This window comes from Pinus tabuliformis, chromosome 1_2, assembly GCF_031772625.1.
Source record: "Pinus tabuliformis cultivar Carrire ecotype Pingquan chromosome 1_2, CPIR1, whole genome shotgun sequence".
In the NCBI taxonomy this organism is placed as follows: Eukaryota; Viridiplantae; Streptophyta; class Pinopsida; order Pinales; family Pinaceae; genus Pinus; species Pinus tabuliformis.
In genome coordinates, this window is record NC_142298.1 from 189,943,876 (window position 1) to 189,959,221 (window position 15,346).

Consider the following 15,346-nt stretch of genomic DNA (forward strand, 5'->3'; position numbering starts at 1 on the left):
ATGGCTAGTAGGGATCTGATTAAGGGCTTGTTCAAGTATTTTCATTTTCATCATTGTTTCCTTGTTATCTTTTTGTTCTGAAGGTGTCATTCAATTCTAGGCAGTGACCTGGGCTATGGGCCTGAAAAAGTGGCTCAAATCTCAGGGACGCTGGCACAAAACTGCGCAAAATAGTCCCTGGAAGTTGGCATGCCTTTTCATGAGAGCGTATAGAGCCCCCTGGACGTTGTCAGACCCATAGCATGGGACAGTCCAGAGGTCAAGTGGTCTAAAACCTTAGTGGGACCCAGGGGCTAGCTACTTGAGTGGTTGGGATGGTTCACGGGAGTCCTATAGCTGATGTGGAAGGTATGTATGTTGTGTTTCCATTGATTACACTTCCATAAGGTCACATAGGAGGTTGAATCCAATCATAGTAGCCTCACATCACATGTTTACCCTGTTGGCCGGTTTTTTGGGTAGATGTGCGAGGAGGCTGTTACAGAGTGGTATCAGGGCATGGTTCATCCTCAGAATGGATGCGTAGTGTGTTGGTCATGCATTCATGTCGTCTGCATGTGTGTTAATCATCCTTGTGGTTTATGTGCATGGTTGTAGTGATGTCGTCATGTGAAAGAGGATGTTGTTGTTGTGAAGTATGTCGTCATGGGTGTATGATTGGTTACATGTTGTTATGCTTGCGTATTTTTAGTGTACATTGGTATGGTTGTGTTGTCACACATGAGATCATGATATGTCTAGTTGATATGGTCATGCATTGATGACTGGACTCTAGCTAGACTGATGGTTACATGGTTATGTGCTTATGTATTATATGTATATATGTTGTCATGATTATGTTATACATGTAGTATGTTGATTGGTTGATCTTGCAGATGAGATATCCTCCCTGAATTTTGCTAAGGTACATTGATTTTTTGTGATTTGGTTTAGCTGACATAGTATGCCTTGCAGGAAAGAGATCAAATGACTAGCAAGATGGTAGACTACAAAGACTCTCCCTATGAATCAGATGAGCAATGTGGTGTTGGGAACTCTTCTAATTTGGCAAACACATTGAGAAGCTTGAAGGAAGAAATAAGGAGTTGTAAGGCAGACAATGAAAAAATCATGTAGGCACAAGAGAAACAAGCAAAGGTTAATGATATACTCCTTCAAGGTTTGTCAGAATTGCAGCGACAAGGACCACTTTGGATCAGCCATGGGTAGGAGGACAAAAATAATGGGGCATATAGTAGTAGGTCTCATTGTAGTCACATTTCAGATAGAGATGACATTGTTAGAGATGGCAGGGTTTTAGATACTCCGAATTGGAGAGGTGATGGATACAAGTGCTATTCTAGTTCTGGTTCTGACAAGCATGATGATCATGATCGTTATCATCCTTACAGGAGGAGTGATAGGGGATACTTGCTAGATGGGTTTAAGAAAACAAAGCCACCTAATTTTGATGGAGATGTGAAGAAACCAAAAGATGTAGAGGCTTGGGTACTTGGGATGAACAAGGTCTTTGAGTTGCATGAGTACACAGAAAACATGAAGGTCAAAATTGTTATCTTCAGCTTGAAAGGTAAAGCAGATATCTGGTGGGAAGATGTCAAGCGAGTCAGCGACATCAGGATAAAGGAATTGAGTTGGCATGAGTTCAATAGGCTTTTCAGGAAGAAGTATTTGTCAAAAAGGTACTACGATAGTAAGTCCAAAGAATTTTATGAGCTAAATATGGGATCAATGACAGATGAAGAGTACACGACTAAGTTCCTGGAGCTATTGAGATATGTACCATATCTTAAATATGAGAATGCTAATGTTCAATGATTTGTCAGTGGATTTCCATTAGCATTTAGAGATCGAATTGAGTATGATGAGCCTTAGTCACTTGAGGAAGTTATTGGGAAATTGAAGAATTGCTATGAACAATCAAAGCGTAAGAATGAATCTCAGCAAGGATGGAAAGGGAAGGACAAGGATAAAGGTAAAGTGAAATGGCATTTGAAAAGAGAAAGGCATCATAATGCAAACGAGAAATAAAATGTGGCACCGCAAAAGAGGTTCAATGCAGCTAGATAGGGACATGGGTTACAACAATAGTGTAGAGGTGAGGGTATTGGTCAGTTGGCGTGTTAGACATGCAGTAAGGAAAAACTTAAGAGATATTGTCCACATAATGATCACGGTGATAGGCCTCAGATATATAGTACGCAGGAGGCACAGACTATTGGGGATGTTGGTCGGAGCATTCCTCATATTTATGTGGCATTGGATAACAAACAGGCAGATCATCAAGCATCTATCATTGAGATGGACGGTAAGCTTTTTGATCAACGTATTTCTATTTTGATTGACCCTGGATCTAATTATAGTTATGTTAGTCTTAACTTGGTGGATAAGTGTTGTTTGAGTAAGGAATTGCATGCATAATCTTGGTTAGTGCAGTTGGCTACAGGTACAAACAAGCGAGTTCACCATTGGGTAAAAACTTGTGCATTTGATTTGAATGGTATGCCTACTGTATCACATTTGAATGTATTACCATTGGGATCATATAGTATGTTGTTGGGCATGGATTGGTTGTACCTTCATTGGACCAAGGTGGATTTTTATGACAAAGCCATTGAGTGTGTGGATGACAATGGGGAACCAAGAGTCTCATAGGGAAAGAAGAAATACACATTAGTTAGGATAGTGACAGCTATGCAGGAAAAATGTAGTCGCAGAAAAGGGTGTATGTTATTCACAGTGCACATTTTTAGTGAGAAAGGTAAGGAAGTCGAGGATTCAAATGTTTTGAGCAAGTACTCAGTTCTACAACAATTTCAGGATGCATTTCCTGAGGACATTTCAGAGTTGCCACTTCACAGGGAGGTAGAATTTTCTATTGAGTTAGTGCTAGGGGCAACTCCAACATCAAAATCACCCTATAGGATGAGCACACTTGAAATGGTAGAGTTGAAATTTCAGTTGAAGTAAATTTTGGACAAGGGATACATTAGGCCAACTGTATCACCTTGGGGCACACTGGTATTGTTTGTGAAGTAGAAGGATGATACTCTCAGATTATGCATTGACTATGGGATGTTGAACAAAGTGACTATCAAGAATAGGTATCCGTCATCGAGGATTGATGACTTGTTCAATCAATTGAAGGGAGCAGTAGTGTTCTCAAAGATTGATTTGAGATCAGGATACCACTGGGTACGCATCAAAGAGGAGGACATTTACAAGACAACTTTTCAGACTAGGTATGGGCATTATGAATTTGTTGTAGTTCCATCCGGTTTTACTAATGTTCCAGCTACATTTATGTGCTTGTTGAATAGTGTGTTCCGTCTGTATTTGGATAAGTTTGTTATTGTGTTCATTGATGACATATTGCTATATTCCAAAAATGAGGAAGAGCATGTTGATCATTTAGCAACAATGTTGAGGTTTATTGAGAGAGAATCAGTTGTATGTTAATCTTAGCAAGTGCATTTTCTTTCAGACTGGGGTACACTACTTGGGACATGTTGTTTCCAAGGAGGGCATAGTAGTGGACCCAAAAAAGATAAGGGTGATCATGGAGTGGGTAGCTCCCAGGAATGTGGATGAGGTGAGATCTTTCATGGGATTGGCAGGTTATTATAGGAGGTTCATCAGGAACTTCTCGCAGATTTCTTATCCTATTAAATCATTACAGAGGAAAGGTAAGAATTTTGAAGGGACAGAGGAGTGTGAGACCAGTTTTGAGTAGCTTAAGCAGTTGTTGACACATGCACCAGTGCTACATATTGCAGATCCAGACAAAGAGTTTGTAGTATGTACATATGCTTGCAAGAGAGAACTTGGTGGAGTCATTATGTAGGATGTACAAGTGGTATGCTATGAGTCACGAAAACTAAACGAGCATGAGTAGAACTACCCAACCCATGATATTGAGTTAGCAGCAATCATACATGCATTGAAAATGTGGAGGCACTATCTTCTTGGCAAGAGGTTTGTGTTGATGAGTGATCACATTGGGTTGAGGTATTTGTTTGACCAACCAAATATGAATGCCAAACAAGCTAGATGGTTGGCCACGATTATTGAGTTTGACTGCGAGGTCAGGTACATCAAAGGAAAGGAGAACATGGTGACATATGCTTTTAGTAGTTGGGTACATGTAAATAACTTAGCAACTATGAGCTCCTATGGGATAGATTTACAGGATAGGATCCTTGTAGGCAATTCAATAGGATGTCAGGTGTTATATACATATTTAGGCACTTCAACCCCAATCTTATATGTCGATAAATTAGGGCTCTTTAACCCCTAAAAGAGTTGTTTCATACCCTAAAAGATCATGGTCAACTGATTACATCATTCCCCAAAAGTTCCACCTGAAAAACCATCCAGAAGTGGCCTAAACTGGACCATACTGACTGCTCCACTGCCAGAGTGGGATGCATACTGACTTCTACACTAGCTAGGTGTGATGCATACTGATGAGGCCTTCTGTAGGGTGCGATGAGCGAGGATGGACAAATGTCCGAGACAGTTTTCTAAGTGGATGCTCATGGAATCTTCTAGAAACTTCTCCTATGACACTTGCCTCTCTGAATTCGCCCAGGGATGAGTAAGAGATCCAAGAAATCTCCAAGTGGAACCAAATGTAACAAGTGGAATGACACTAATAAAAAACCCAGAGATGACTCACACCCTTGCACACATCTATAAATGGATCCCTCATCTGAGAGATCTGGAGGTTGGAATATTGTGAATTGCAAGGAAGTGTTGATAGTTTGTATTTGAGAAAGAGCATTGTATTTTTGGTGTGATCTTGCTATTTCATGAGGTGACGAGGGATTGATGCTGGGAGGATGATGCTGGATCAGACAACTGGGTTGTAATTCTCCCTTCTATTTAATAAAGTTCTTCAGATTTTCTTCCATATAACTGTGCAATTGTGAATGTTATTATTTATGAATGCCATTGTATGTTCATTATGTTTCTGATTCTGTAATGATTATGATATAATCGATCAAGATGCTTTGACGGTTCTTTGTTACTATGTTTCTACAAGTACTCTCCAAGTGGGATAAGTACGGAGAGGAGTTGCAAGATCTGTCAAGGGAGAGAGAGATTAAGCAATGAGTTAAGCGGAATATCCAGGTTGGTTCCTTTGTCTTTCTCTTATCTATTATACATAGAAGAAATCGCGAATTGCTTTAAACTGTTGTTTCTAGGGTAGTTGCCAAACCTAGAGGGCTAGTCGATAAAAAAGACACTAGTTTTCCCAGAAACAAAATGGCGACTCCGCTGGGGACCGAATAGATGTTTGTTTGTTGTTGTTGTTGTTTTATAAACTATAGACGGAGCCTGAAGTTATCCAGGTAGCCTTCGAACTGCTCTTGCTCTGCAATTGCATAGTAGATGAATGCTGCTTCAGTCAATCTCCAGTTTAGTTTATGAATTGAACATTTGACTTACAAGAATTCTAGATCCCCTTTTGGTAGCTCAGTAACCTCTAAATATTTTTCCTCTGTACTTTTCTCTTTACTGTCCATAATAGCTCAGCTTAACTCACTGAAATCAGCTGCAAATTTGAGCCAAAACCCACTTCAGTTGCGCTCTCTGGCCCATCTCACTGTCTGTCACTGTGAACCAGTATGAATCGCACTGCTCGAGTGTAGTAGGTGTGATGCATCCCTATTTCTGTGAAGCCCAGGTGCGATGACTGACTGAACCTATTTCCATTCTTGAAATTTGGGGTTTTTGTCCTTGTTTTTAGTTTCTGTTTAGTTTATTTGCTGCTTATGAACAATACCTCATTATTGAAGCCTGCTTGCATCACATAGATCAGCCTCCATTGATTAGGATTAGTAAATGTTTATGTGTTTTTCCATCATTTACAATCCTTTGTCAAAAAGTTGCTTAAATCGATCTGTCATTTTGGTACAAAAAGTGTCGTAACTTTCATTTTGTGTCAAAAAGAGAAGTGTCATTGAGTCTTCCTTCTCAGAATAGTCGACTGAAATTTTCTTCAAGTATTTGATTTGATTTATTGATATTTGAAGTGTCGAAATCATTTTCTATTCGAAATTGAAAAGTGTCGTTTAGTCGTCCTTTTTATTTTGAAAAAGAAATTGTCGGAAATGTCACTTTGAGTAAAATATTTCAGATCTTTGCTATACTTAGTTTTCCTTTTTGGCATTTTTCACATTAAGGGGAATGAAAAACAAATACATGCATTTGCATTTGCATTTAGTTTGTGTGTGAAAAATGATTTAGGAAAATGCATTAGTGTGTGCTCTTTGCTCTTTGTTTGAAAGAATCGTAATTTTCTTTCCCTAGTAGCTAGGATTTTCATTGATCAAAATAAACAACGATTTTTTATCATTATAGATTGCATTTTTTTAGGAATTTCAAATCTACATCACGTGGTGAATCGTTAAAAGGCAAAATTTAAACAAGATCAACTCTAAAATAAATCTCAATGAACCTAACAACGCTTTGGAACCTAACGCAACACATCTAGAGGTCTAGGCTAGAGACGTGTTCCGACGTCGTAAAATCTAGTAACTATCGTTTTCATCGAAGGTTGGGTGATTCCTCCTCCTTGATACGACAAGTGCTAGCATGGACTTGTGCTCTCTGTACTGTCGAGTATATATTGGGAGACCACAATAGGCTTATATCCTTTATCCATAGGAATTCGTGTCTGCCGCCCTGTCGATCACAATGCACTGAACACAACATTCGGGAAGATTGACTGTCGTACATAAGTCCTTGGTAATTTCTCTTTAATTTATCACCAAGGTGTATATTGCAGTTTTGCAATTGGTTTGGTAATCCCTCTGTCTAGATTTTCCAGAGTAGTCACTTTCGTTCCTTTTCGACTCTTTAAAAGAAAAGGTCCATCTGAGCACTTGTCACTTTAGGCTCATTAAAAATCGAAGGGGACTAGAGTCATCTTTAGCTTTTTCTTGACTCTTAAAAATTGAAAAAGAGAAGTTGTGTCAAAGCGTCATTAAAATTTATTAAATTCGGAATAACATCCCTATTCCTTCATTGATCTTAGGTTAAGATAATGGAGTCCACCAATCAAGGAATTCCTTTTGAGGGGAATCCTAGTCCTTTTTCCTCTTGGGGAAATATTGGTGCTCCATATATGGCCACATTGTCCCTTCCGGGAATTACAATTGGCCTGCTAGTATGGTTGTTCTCAACCTCTGTGGTTCAAAATACCGTGATTCCTCTGCAACTGAATCAACATCTAGTTGATGCCAGAGTTGACCCTTCACCTTCTTCTTCGTTTGTTTCTCCCTCCCCTTCTTCCTCTTCGCTTGGTGAAAATAGTGATGCTAGTAACCAGGTGGCTGAGAAGAAGAAGAAAGGGAAGGAGAAGAAGAAGAAGAAGCCAATTCAACAAGGGGGCCACCATGCATCATCTAGTGAAAATCCGCACACTAAGCTTTCCAAACCCATATTTCCATGCATAATTTGTAGAGGAGACCATTTTCATCGAGATTGTCTGTGCATTCCTCAGATCTTGAGAGATTGGTCCCCCCGTTCGCACAACCCGGTGTCATCAACCACTGGTGATCATGTTGACAACACACCATCAACTAGTAATAATGAAGTTCATGGACAGAAAGGAAAGGTCAAAGTTCCATGTAGGTTATGTGAAGGAAACCATACCCTTCAACGTTGTCCCTTTTTGGATGAAGCCAAGAAAGTCTTGGATAACCGTCCTGCTTCACCACAGCGACTTCCATCTGGATATAGGAAACTCTCTCCAAGTCCTTTACTAGTTGAAAAACTAACTGACTTAACTCAACCATCGGTCGAAACACTTATCACTGAGAGTGAACCTTTTGAATTTATACCTGACTAGAGTCAACAGGTCGAGGTGACATTTGATCCGGTTTTACCTTCAGAAGATCAAACCATTCCCAAAGAGAGTGAGAACGATACCGTTCAAATTCTTTTTATTACTTTAGAGTCTAATGAACTTGGGGGCAATCCGCCCGTTCCTTCACAACAGGAGGAAAATCCCCCAGTTCCCGCTACTCAAGGGGTTATTTCTCCTGTTTATTTGGTACCCCCTCCAAGTAGTCTAATCACTTCCTTTGATTGGAATCGACTAGCAAGATCCCGCCTTCCCTCTTATGTACATTTTTGAATCATAGTACAAGTTTACAAAATGATCGTGTCTGGCACTATCATAAATGAAGGGGCATCAGTGAGTATCCTTTCCTCAACTGCTTGGAAAGCGCTTGGTTTGCCAAAACCATCGCTTATGCCTGTTACACAGAATTTGTTAGGCTTTAACAAAGGAACCATCCAACCGTTAGGGATCCTTCCTAAGTTACTGATAACTTTGGGAAGGAAAATCGCTCACCTGAACGTGATGGTAGTCCCAGTACCGCTAGACTACAATCTACTCCTTAGATGTGACTATGTTTATAACATGGAGGCTATCGTTTCAACACTCTTCTAAGTGATGTGTTTCCCGCATGAAGGAAAAATTGTCATTGTTGACCAGCTTTCATTTCCTGGTTCAAACATAGCTCCAAGTCGATCATCATCCCTAAATGGTCCTTTTGTATCAATAGTGTCTCTTCAACCTTCATTCCATCCACCTGATTTCCGGGAGTAGTCCGGTGAATGTAACGAAGCTTAGGGGGCATGCACCCTTGTCTATTTGGCAGAAAAACCCAGCTGAAAAGATAGGTTTCCCTGTAGGTCATGTGATTGGTCTGAGACACCATTCACCTTCGTCTATTTGGCAGACGAATCCAAGGAAGTGTTTTGTCTATTTGGTGGACGAAACCATCCTGCCTAACATGGTTTCCCTGTAGGTCATGTGATTAGTCTGAGACACCATTCACCTTCGTCTATTTGGCGGACGAAGCCAAGGAAGTGTTTTGTCTATTTGGCAGATGAAATCATCCTACCTAACATGGTTGTAGGTTATGTGATTGGTCTGAGACGCCATTCACCTTTGTCTATTTGGTGGACGAAGCGAAGGAAGTGTTTTGTCTATTTTGCGGACGAAACCATCCTACCTAACCTTAGTAAGTTTCCATAAGGCTACTGAAGACTCTCCTTTTCACCATGCTAGGGGCATGCAAACCCTTTTTTCAAATTCATTTTTTAGCTTTTTTAGTTTTTGCCGTTTCTAGCTTACATAAAAAAGAAAACTAAAAACCAAGCATATGTTTGTTCGTTTCAAGCTTGTAAAAATAATGAAACCCACACCAAGCATATGTTCCCCCATGGTTTAAGCTCATTAAAAAATGAACCTGGCACCGAGCATAGTTCCCCCATGGTTCAAGCTCGTTAAAAAATGAACCCACCTTCAGTAAATAACCTTTGAAAAAGCCATGCTATCAGCCTTTTGAGCCTTGGTTGTATACCTCCCATCACCTCCATTCTTTTGGCCGATCATATGTTTCCACTTGGTTGTTTATAATTTTGAGGAACAACTGCGATGAGTGGTCTTGTTAGCTAGCCTCTTTATATAATTCACCATGTTTTGAGAAGTTCCAAGATTACCCGGAACCAGTTGCTACCCCAGACACCACTCGTTCCTCAAATCGAGTCTCCTTTAAACCCTTTTCAAACTCGTTAAAAATGAAAATATTGTCGAGCAATTGGCCTTTCCAGCTCATTAAAGTGATTGGAAGTGCCATCCCTCCTATATATTTTGATCTTTTTCGGACCTGAGGGATTATCTCACGAAAAATTTTGAGCGCTTGTCTTTCTCGGCTCGTTAAAGTAATCGAAAAGTCATCCCTTTCGTATTATTTTATCCTTTTTCGGACTTGAGGGATTATCCTATGAAAAAGAACTGTTGGAGTTTCCTTTTCCTCCCTTTTCAAACTCTCTAAACATGAAAAGGACCGAGTTATCCTTGTCATTAAACTCGTTAAAAAAATAGCGACAAGCTTGTCCACCTAGACAAGAATGAGTTTCACTGTCGCTAGACTCGTTAAAACATAGCGACGGGTTTGCCCGAAGGGAAAATTATAGAACAAGCATATGTTATCCTCCTCAAGCTTGAAAAAAATAAAGAGGTACTGGTCAGCAATGACTGGGGAAAAAGGGAATAAAACTTGAAGAATTTTATGGTAGTGTTGATGCCTCGAAAATTGCTGCAAGAACAATGGGGGATAACCACCCGGTCCGGACCTTAAAGAAGCTCCTTTTCCGTTTGGTGTGGTGGCTCCGATTGGTTTAACTAGGTCCAGTTACCTTCTCCCTATCACTATTGGTTTATTATATATCTTTAACTACCAATAGCCAGGGATATCAGATCAATTCTTCTTGCTGATCAGGCAAGAGAATGACCCTTAAGCTGATTTGGGTTCAGCCAAGCCACAACTAAAATTTTGCCTCTTTGAGGAGAGGACTTAAAAGAATGTAGAATTTACTCTAAATTCAAGCTTATTCTATGATGCAAGCAAAAGAAACTAATCTAAATCCTATCTTAATTAGGCAGATATAGATCTAACCCAACTAAGGGAAAGATAATTAAAGTATTGGGATTTAAATATGTCTTGTTTCTAATGAATATCAAGTTAATGAAGTAGTTCAATTAACTGATATTATGATTACCAAAACACATCCTATTGAGACCTCTTAACTGAAATAATAAACCAACAACATTCAGGAAGTAGTTCACAAAAATGATATTAATTATCAAATCAGTAAATCCAATAATTGAATAATGATATGTGGAAATAGTTCACAACACATTACCATTCAATAAATCAGTTTTATAAGACAGATTTATGAGTAAATAGTTACTCAGAAATCAGAAATTAATTCATAAGAGCAGAGATAAATAATAACAACATTGAGACAAATTACCCATATTGACAATATTGCACAAACATGAATAAAATGAGACATTCCTGTTACCATAAAAATGAAACTGATATTTGAAATAGTAGTATTAAAAATACCAATTTATTGCATCCATTTCTCTGATCTTAGTCTCCAACAGTCCTTTACATTGCTTGAACTTCCACCTTCAAAACTAGAGCCACAATGGTGCAAACTCTGCCCCTCATACATAATTCAAGATACAAAGGAAAAATCCTCAATAATCCCCAGATCTGAGATTTTCTCTCCTCTCTCCTACAACTCTAAATTCCTATTACAGTAGTGCTTTCAGAAGTCTAAAATTGCAGAGGAGAGCAGTCCCTTATTACATTCTGCAATCTGCTATTTATAATATTTGTGAAGGAATTCTTGAGAGGAAAGTTTGTTGAAGAGAAATCTGTCAAATCCAATTTTATTTGCTCAAAAATCCCGATCTTCAATTGTTGGATCATTCTCATTGATTGAGATCCTTGTCTCCATATTTCTTCCACTATTTTCCTGCAAAAAGAAATCAAAATAAATTAAGATGCAATCAAAATATCATTTCTGGCAATTAAATCAAATCCAATTAAATTCTATTTAAATAAATAATTGAAAATAAAATATAAACTCTCTATTGATGTTTGGAGTGGTTTAATTGGCCAAAGATATTATTAACCAATGGATCTACAATTAGAAGAGGCTTTGGACAAATGAAAATGAAGAAAATAACTCAGAAAATTGATTTTGTCTTCAAAATTCGGAGCTTGATCTTCTGCCTGATTTTTGACCCAATAAATGATTAAATTTGTTAGTGAAACCTCCTCCAAAATATTCTCCTTGATTTTCTCTTTCCAATGAGCCGTCCTGGGCCTCATTTGGCCAAGTATAACTCAATCTATGAGCCTCCACAGTTGATGGATCAAATCTGGAAATTCTGTTGCTAGGCTAAAAATCAAAATTCTTATTAAAAATTAAATCCTAAATTAGAATTCTAATTATTTAATAATTAACTCTATTTTAATTGTTAATTATAAATTGAACTAATTAATTAATAAAATATTATTAATTAATCTAACTAATTAATATAATTAACTATTTATAACTAAATAAAATTAATCTAAATCATATTTAAATTTAATTTATTTAAATTAATTATATTATATATATTAATTAAATTAATAAATGCTATTTATAATATTAAATTATCCCTACACTATCTCACTGTACTTACCTTTCTTCACTTCACTCATACGTATGAGTGATTTCAAAACTTCAAACAAATACCAAACTTGTAATGAGACTTCGATTAATGCCTCATGCCCCATCGCATTGGTAAGTCGAGGGAATGAAGATTATCGGGGTTTCACAAATTTGTCAAGTAATAAACTTCCTATGCGATGTATGCATTTTTTATGATCGGGATCGGGAAGATTGAAGTGTTGGGATTTTAAAAACTGGTCACAATGCAAAAGCTTTGATGCGATCTTTCGATTGCGAAATAAGTTATATATATATATATATATATATATATATATATATATATATATATTAAATTATAATTTAGTTAAATTAATTATATATTAATTAAATTAAATTAAATTAAGATTTAATATCATTTTTTATTTTGATTTTATTTTAATTAAATTTAGTTAAGTTGTGAAATTACCTAAACTATAGCCACTTGGAAAAATAAAAATAATAAAAATAAACTATAGCCACTTAAATGTTTGGGTTTTCGAGATTAGGATTTGATTTGGAAATTGGAGTGAATTTCTTAAATCCCGATGCTTAATAATTTGGCTGCATAACTAAAAATGGAAAAATGTTAGTAAAAACTCGCTATGGATTAATATTTAAAATGAATGCGTTATTGAACTAATTTATTTACAAAATGCAATATTGTACATTTTATGCATTTTTAACCCAGGCTACATAAATAATTAGACTTTCAAAGGAGTGTCATTTTCAAACCAGTTGACCAAATGAGGCGAAACAAGTGTCAATGGGAAGATTATAAAAAATCGATTCTAACAAAGCAATCAAAACAAAAATCCAAAAAAAATGAAAAATTAACAAAAGCGTAGGGCAATCAACTAAATAAAATCCAAAAAGATGTTTAGCCAAAATTTTTATAGAAAGGGTCCCCATTATTTGAAGTGAACAAGTCAAAAATGGGGGGGTTGTGTTTTTACCACAACAATGGCGACACACAAGAGAAGAACGAGTTATCTCTGTTTGATGTGAATGAGATTTTCCTAAAATTAAAGTAAAAATAATTAAAGAAGAGAAAATTATTTTTTGGAATGCTTGACTAGGTTTATTAATCTGAATAAAAACAAGAATCATCTAACTGTAATTTTTCTTAAAACTTCTCATAAATTAAAATATTTCAAAACTCTATATCAGTCCTTAATTAGTTGTAGAGATAAAGCAGGGGTCACTTTACAGCTTAGCTTTTAAAATATACTCATTTGTCATAGGTAGAGCCACTGCTGCCAGCAAACATCTATAGTCTCGGCAGGGTTACCTTTTAATAATCAATGATTAAGAATCCCATCTATTTAAGAATTATTGATCTAGAGATAAATCCATTTATATGTTTATTTTCTTTTTTATTTTTTATTTTTATTTTTTAGTTCTTAAAAGTCATTGTTCTAGTTTGGTAGCCAGATAGTTGACAGTGCCATTCACTGGTTATAATTAGACCAAACAAGCTGGCTCGTGATGAGACCCATTGTCTTATAATTTTTTGCAATCATAAGCCATTACCCTGGTTTGTTTAGCAGCGTTGGCAATGTCAGCCTATTTTTCCCCTATGATCATGGTAAGCAGGCTCATAATGAGACCTCTTATCTTTTAAGTTTAAATATACTTCTGGATCACACTCTAGAAAAATAAGACTTTCTGTGACAGGGAGAATCATTGACTCCTTAAGAGTTAAGAATGACAATTTCAGAGTTAAAGGTGCTTTGCTGTAAAGTGTCTTTATTTGGTTAAAAATAACTTTCCTTGATGTTATAGACATTTTTGGGCACTGCAAACCCAAGCATAAATGTCTATAAACCAAGGGCTCCTAAGTCCCTAAAAGTGTTGTTCCAACCCCTAAAAGAACAAGGTTAATTGATTACAGCTTCTCCCAGAAGTTCTCCATGAAAAAACACTCAGAACTGGTCAAAACTGGACCATTTCACCTGCTCCATAGGCAAAGTGCATTACATCCCACCTAAATACACACAGTAGGTGCGTTGCATTTCAAAAAGCCCTTCTATGGGGTGCGATGGGCGAGAAGGGACAAATGGTAGTATCAATCCGCGAGGTGGAGAAGCATGGAATCTTCCATAAACTTCTCCTGTGACACTTGCCTCTCTGAATTCGACCAGGGATGAGTAAGAGATCATCAATCTCTAAGTGGAATCAAGAACTATCAAAGGGAAGACATTAATCAAATCACAAGCTGACTCTTCTCCCTTGCAGACATCTATATATGGATCCCTCATCCCAGAGATCTGGAGGCTGGAATTTTGCATCTTGGAAGGAATTGTTGTTGGTTTCTTGAGGGAACATCATAGTGTTGGGTGATCTAAGCTTTTCATGAGGTGAAGAAGGGCTCACTTGCTGAGAGGATGATGCTGGGTCAGAACGATTGGTTGTAACTCTTTTGGCTCTTTCTTGATTATCAATAAAGCTATTCAAGTTTTCCTCCATACTCTTGTGTGATTTATGTTTTACGTATTTGTATGGTCAATTTACATCTGATCTTAGATTTTTTATGATAATAGGTCCATGTTCTCGTATAGTGTTATGCTGCTTTGGTTCTACAGGTACTTTGTGAAGCTGGGTATACAAGAAAGCAAGTAGCAAAGGACTATCAGAAGAGAGAGGAATTGAGAAAGGAACCAAGCACAAGACAGAGGTTGGTCTCCTTTATTCTTCTCTCATCTATCTTTCATAGAGGAAAACGAAAGTAGTTTTACTTTGTTTGTTTCTAAGGTAGCTACGAGCCTTAGTGGGATTAGCAGTTCTACATAGACACTTTTCCCTGTAACAAAATGGCGGCCCCACTGGGGAGCGAATAGATTGATTGTTTATCTACATTTGTTTACTTTATAAACTTACAGACGGAGCTTAAAGTCAAGCCAGCTAGCCTTCGAACTGCATTTGCTATGCAAGTGAAAAGTAGATCAACGCTGCTTCAGTCAATCTCTAGGTTTTGTTTATGAATTAAATAATTGATTTACAAGCTTTCTAATTGCCCTCGTGGTGGCTCTAGTAACCTCCTTAGATCTACCCCTGTGATTGATTTACTGATTACCACTTGCTCGGCCAAAATCCATGAACTGAACTGCAAATTGTGACCCGGAACCCAATCAAAGTCTCGTCTCTGGTCCAACGCACTGTCTGTTCTGTGAATCTCAAATTCAGCGCACTTCCCGAGTGTAGTAGGTGCGTTGCATTTCAGTTTCACTGTGTTACAAATGCGCTGATCAGACTAGGCATTGTTCCTAAATTT